This window comes from Strongylocentrotus purpuratus, unplaced genomic scaffold (assembly GCF_000002235.5).
Source record: "Strongylocentrotus purpuratus isolate Spur 01 unplaced genomic scaffold, Spur_5.0 spur5_contig_843, whole genome shotgun sequence".
Classification (NCBI taxonomy): domain Eukaryota; kingdom Metazoa; phylum Echinodermata; class Echinoidea; order Camarodonta; family Strongylocentrotidae; genus Strongylocentrotus; species Strongylocentrotus purpuratus.
Genome location: NW_022145550.1, coordinates 1,489,950 through 1,496,376, shown reverse-complemented (window position 1 = coordinate 1,496,376; position 6,427 = coordinate 1,489,950). Strand labels below are relative to the sequence as shown.

General features: G+C 34.4%; 1 long non-coding RNA gene across 1 annotated transcript; it reads left to right on the top strand.

The window, feature by feature from the left end:
• Window positions 1-4,548: 4,548 nt before the first annotated feature.
• LOC115925668 lies at window positions 4,549-5,560 on the top strand. Its single transcript, XR_004064836.1, has 2 exons — window positions 4,549-4,768; window positions 5,510-5,560. It is a non-coding gene; the product is annotated as an uncharacterized LOC115925668 (long non-coding RNA).
• The last annotated feature ends 867 nt before the right edge of the window (window positions 5,561-6,427 follow it).

The window sequence follows — 6,427 nt, the reverse complement described above, 5'->3', positions numbered from 1 at the left end:
TGCGCTAATCTGCAACTGTTGACCAGGTGGTGAGATAAAAGAGCGCATGAAATATCAGGTTTAGAATTCCTCCATCAGTAAATGGTATCCCAGCAAATGTTTGCTGTCCCTATCAATGATATCTCATCCATTTTTTTAATGTTTAATGAGTAAAGCAAGCGCACACAAACTTGTGTAATTTCATCCTTTTTTCCCAACTGCAAAAATACAAAAACACGCGAAAACACGCATTAGCAAACTTAAAGTTATCGAAGATTATAAATCATGGATTGAATAACGGAACATTAAAACATGCACAAATTAGCGCGTTATCCTAAAATATTAAGTTTTTTGTCAGGATCTATATTTTCTTTTACCAACTCTGGAACACAAATTATAAAAAGGGCGTAGTCCTAAATTTGATGAAGTGTTTGATGCACGTGAAGGTGAGAGAGAGAGAGAGAGAGAGAAGAGAGAAAGACAGAGATGAGGGATAGGTGATAGGGGATAAAGTACAGGGAGGAAGGGAGAGAGATACAGAGATTTTTGTTTTATTTATCCTCTTTCGAGGTACTTTATTTGTTTATATCGAATAATAACAGCTATTTACAACAGTTTGTATGCACAGAATTCATGCAATTGAAACATATCATTAATTTTAAAGTACAAATCATGAAACTAATGTGACATAATCTGTAACTAAAATAATGAAATATTTGAGTTATTTCGTTTGTATCGAATTGCTCTTGATTACATTTCATTTTGAGAGAGGTACCAATTTCTACCTTTAATCCTTTTATCAAATATAGCACGTATCCTGTGCTATTCACATCCAACAAATTCTCTAATAAAGTTTCTATAGATAATAGACTGAGCAAAGTTTAAAACAAGATTTACAAGATTAATCTCTCTTCTCTCTATTTCATGACCTATTAAAATAATTATTTTCGTTCAAACGATTCTTTAATTAAACAAAGTATCGATTGATTTGGATACAATCTTCCAGAACAAAGCGAAACCTTCTTAGAAATCAGGAGAAGGTGGTGAGTTGTACCTTGCATATTACAGATATCACATAGATTATTATTCCAAATCTTCCATTAATATAATTTGTCTTTAATGGGTAATATTCTATGAATGAATTTAAAAATGAACTGCTTAATTCTGTTGTCATTTATGAAGTAAAATTTACAATAAAGCAACGTCTTCCAGGTAACTCTTTAGGTAAATCACAATAAGCGTACCAAAAAAAAATGCACAGCAGATCCTGTTTATTTTCTTCTAACATCGAATCATAACGCTGCATCAATGGAGTCACCTGTTACCATATCTATTGTACTGGATTCCAATGAGGACGGTGAACTATTTACATATTTTTGCTTATTACGTAACTTCTGCAACCAACAAATCGGAAATTCACTTTTTAACTTTGCCAATTAAAAGGCGGAAAGAATTTCATTTTCTTGAAAATTAATATAAATGGAATCAACTTCTTTCCAATTACTGTTTACTAAGACTTGTTTCACTTTAAGAATATTATTTCTTATCCAGTTTGGAAAATGCAATAACTCATTCCCAATTTTGAAATTGTATCATTATTGCTATTATACAAAATCATTTCATTTTCAATATCTGTTACTTTAAACATATCAATATATTTAAATTCAGCCCAGGAACAAAACATGTCGACAAAAAAGTACGGCAACTGTTTTTTTTACAAATACGATACATATCGCTCTTGTTTGCAATTAAAATGCAAACAAAGATGGAAATTCCCAATTTTCGGGATCCAATATTTAAACGAAATTTTCCAAGCTCTTTGTTCACTTAAAATACTTATACATCCATCATAGACGGAGTGACCGCATGAGATACTGTATATATAAAATGTTATTACGCTTCATGAATAAAAAAAGGGATACATCTTAATAGTAATTCTGTCCATGATAACATTTAATATTCTTTTGTGGTAACCTGATATTTGTTTAGTTGACATTTATGGTTAGGGTTAACATTGTGATTGGGTTATCGTTAGAAAGAGATTTAGGTTAAGGTACAGAGTTGGGACTAGTGCCTGAATGTAGAAGGAACTCGTGCAGGAGATAGGAGATAGACCATGGAGCACATGTCATCTGATCTATGTGCCCTACAATCACTTACGCAGTTACTCTCTCTCCTTTTCTTCTTAATGAGAGAGAGAGAGAGAGAGAGAGAGGGGGGAGGGAGGGAGAGAGAGAGAGAGAGAGAGGGGGAGGGAGGGAGAGAGAGAGAGACAGAGAGACAGAGAGAGAGACAGGGAAAGAAGGGGAGGGGAGATAAACACACACACACGCACACTTCTGATGTAAATCAAGAACTTGTATGTACACATCAATATTTTTGAAGACACATATGTGTGTTGGAATATACCATGCTGATAACGATGTGGAAGTGTACTGCATAACCAAGAACACCCCTCACAAATCTTACATTTTTGCTCGCTCGCAAATGAATGTTTTTTTTTGTATTTGTATTGATTGTATACCGTGCGTCCCCGAAAATCTATTCACTTTTGAAATGGTGCCGTATAAAAAACATATGATTCTTGGGGGGGGGGAGTTTTATATGTATAGAAAGCTCATAAACTCAACTTTCATATGATTCCAAAAAGTCCGAAAATAATTCATGCTTGGGAGAGCACTGCTCATTTTTGTAAAGGGTATGAAAATTAGGTTGCGCAGGAATTAGCCTTTCAATTTGTGAGAGGTAAATCCTTTCGAATTGAGAGGTCATAAATACTGCATAATCAAACTGCTGGTTAACAAAAACTAACATTTCCTGGAGTTCCCTGGAGTTACAGATACTTTTTACTTATCTTGTTCGGTCCTTTGCGTCTGCTATTGGATCATCATGCTGTTTAATAAAACGTTTTAGTTTTGTTATGGTATGAAGAATTAAAAGTGTGATAGTTGTTCTATAATGGCAGAAAGGATTATTTTAGTGAGAGCAAGGAGTTAGAGATGTATGCCCTATTAGTCTAAAGGCTTAGATAGCTTGTTTGAAAGTGCCAAGCACTTCGTATTCTACTGTATTCTACTGACTGGTCCAGATTGTTACGAACCCCACCAGGGGAATAGCAATATTGATATATTATTGGATGGCTTTCAGTGTGATACAAGAATATATTAGATGCTGCTTGTAAGTATCGGCTTGCATGGTGATGTAGATATACAATAGGCTTGCGGGTGCACCATGTGAGAGAGAGAGAGAGGGAGGATTGAGGAGTCCTGAAAAGGAATCTCGGTAATCTTTCTTGAGGGTGTGTAGTCCTGAAAAGGATTGTTGGTGTAGTCTTGAAAAAGACTTTTGGTTATCTTTCTTACCTTATATATAGTTCTAAGGAGCACTAGCGCTTGGAGCGGGTGGGTGGCGGGAGGCGGGAGGCGGGAGGCGGGAGGCGGGAGGCGGGAGGCGGGAGGCGATTATTTATTCCGTACCACCAACGCGTCACATCGGCTAATTTTATTCATATAACTGCCTTATGTTCCCTCTCACTGTGCTCTGTGTGTGCGTGTGTGCGTGTGTATGTGTGCGAGTGTGTGTGTGAGTGTGGATGTGTGCTATGTAGGCCTATACCCACACGAACCAATTTAATATCTTCCCGAGAAGAGCATGAAGAATGCTAAACTTATAATAAATAATAACGTGACATGTAAGAAAGAAATACACATTTTGTTTTGCAACAATTTATTATCATGATCATATACATATTAATCACCTTTACTAGCAATTATAACCCACCCTCTTCCCGAAATTGAAAGATGTGATATATCCTTACAACAACAAAAATGTGTCATGAATATGTAATGATGATTTTCGAATCATCCAAGGTTTTACCTGGAATACTGAATTTGCAAATGAGATTTCATTGCAGTGTAAAGCAAATAAACTACAGTACACAATTGATAGTGAATATTGACCAATTATCGACCGGGGATTGAGAAATTCGAAGGTCAATGATTTACATATGATCCTGTAAGTACACAGATCTTTATTTATGAAGCAAAGTTAAACATGTAGTCGGCCAATCTATCGACAGATGCAAGAATTATGAACTAAAAACCGATCTCAATGTAAATGTACACTTCAGTTTCATTTATCCCGTTTCGTTTTACCCAAAACTTTCATCTCTTTTTATTTGATAATCGTGTAGAAGAAAAAGAATTACAGACCATCATAAGGAAATTAATTGTTAAGATTGGTTGCCATAAATGGTAAAAGTCTAAAGTCGTCGTCATTTGATGAGCAGAAGGGTATCTATTCCAGCGTATAATCTCATTCTTCTACATTTGGTTTGGGTTCAGGGCCAGGGTAACTGGGCGTGCTAAAAAGAGAAAAGGTAGGATATAGTTAAATAAAATAAAATTATTTTGCTTAGTTACTAGTCTCTTTAGACGACTCATCTAGCTTCAGATAGAATTATGGAAACATTTCACATGTTGCTATTTCGCCTATTTGACTGTCAATATGATATAGCATCTTAATAATCTATGCATGTAAGCTATGTAATACTGTATTTGACATTGTTTCAGCGAAACATGAAAGTTATTTGTTTTTTCCAAGATTTTTGCAAGATACCGTATTGACCCTGACCTACTTCTAGGGTCAAGTAAGTGTATACGTTGCAGAGCACATTTTTCCATGGATGTGGTCTGACATATCATTTCAGATGCTTATTTAGAGGCCAGAATTCCAGGTTTAGGAAAATGGCAACGGTATTTCAGAGTCGCTAGCAATTTCCGCAAAACAAGTGAGTAAAGCTTGGATAAGATATTATAAAGTGTATGATAATGAATTGGTGGAAATTAATGATTATTTGGTGTCACATTCGAGTACGAAGATGTGTTTAGTAATGTGCATGTTAATGTGTATAGAAGTGTGCAGCGTAATATGTACGTTTACATTGAAAGTATGTGCGGTATTTAGTTAGTGTTTAATTCACACATTTATAAAGAGGGATTTGTACTTTTTAAATCACCGACTTATAATGACATTAGTCAGAGGTTGATTTAAGGTTGTTTTAGTTGACAAATTATAATTATTGGTATTGACATATGAAATAAGTGTCGGATAAATCAGAGTTATGAAAGAAAAAGACTGAATTACAGTCAGGTTTTTTGGAATTTATAATGAAAGTTCAATGAGTCTAAATAAGAAAGACAAGTTTGACATACTTTGAGTAAGATGGGATTTATTTATTAAGCATATATTTAAAGGTAGTCTTGACTAGGAATTTATATAGGCAGGGACCTTGGTTACTCGGGTTTTTATGAAAGCAGTATTTCTGTCAAGATATGTTATTTTGACATAGAGTTTAATGGGGGTTTAGGCCTTTTAGAGAGTTTTTGGATATAGAGTCAAGACTTTTAATGAATGCTATTTAAGGCTTTTGATTATACATTACCGGATAAATGCATACTGATTTAGTTCAGTACATTTTATGTGTTATAGACATGTATACTGAGGATGCTTATTTTTATTCTACTTTCAGGTTGAATAAAATAGCTCAACTGGCATATCGTTGAGTTCATATACAACCAAGCGGAAACCAAGTCCTGTCTTCATTTTTGAGCGTACCAGACATGAAAGCCGAGATTTTGAATTTTTGAAGTATATATATATATATGAAAATTGATTGTCGCGATTTACGTCTTTTGAAAATGTGACATAATTATTGAAGCTTACATCAAAAAATATTGAACAAACGTCCTAATTCAACCAGTGTACCTTTCATTCTTAAAATTTAAAAGTGGTATGGATAATTTAGTTATTAACTTTAACTATACATGTAGGTCAATTAAATTTTAAATTTGTATTTAATAAAAGTACTTGTGTTGTGTTTTTTGTTATTTGATCAGCCTTGTAAACTACGATTCTACCTAATCTCACATTAAGGCTTTGAACATTCCGATTTTTACTCAGACTTTGCTCTCTTCCGAAGCAATTTCATGCTCTGGAGAGACTATCTTGTTTGTCTATAAAGAACACATAATTTTTTTTCATAACATTATCTGTTCTAAATATAAGTTAGTTCACTTGTCAGGACTTTGACGATTAAACCTCATGCCAACAATGTACCACCTAGAATGTATTCTTGAAAACCAATAATTTCAGTCTTACCTGACACACGTCCTGGTAATCCCGGCAGCAATCATCAAAACGTATGCAAGTAGCATCACAGAAGCAGGCTCCGGTGGGGCTGATGCCTCCGCATGCCCTCGCACATGAATCGCGTACTCTTGCAGAAAGAGCAACAACAACATTATTTTAATAATGATAATATTCATGGTTCATTTAGCGTTTAATACATCTACAATGTTAAATCGTAACAACTATGGAAAAGTTGTTTAATTGGATATAAGATTAAAAAACACGAATTTTGAATTGATACATGTTTTAATAGATTTTG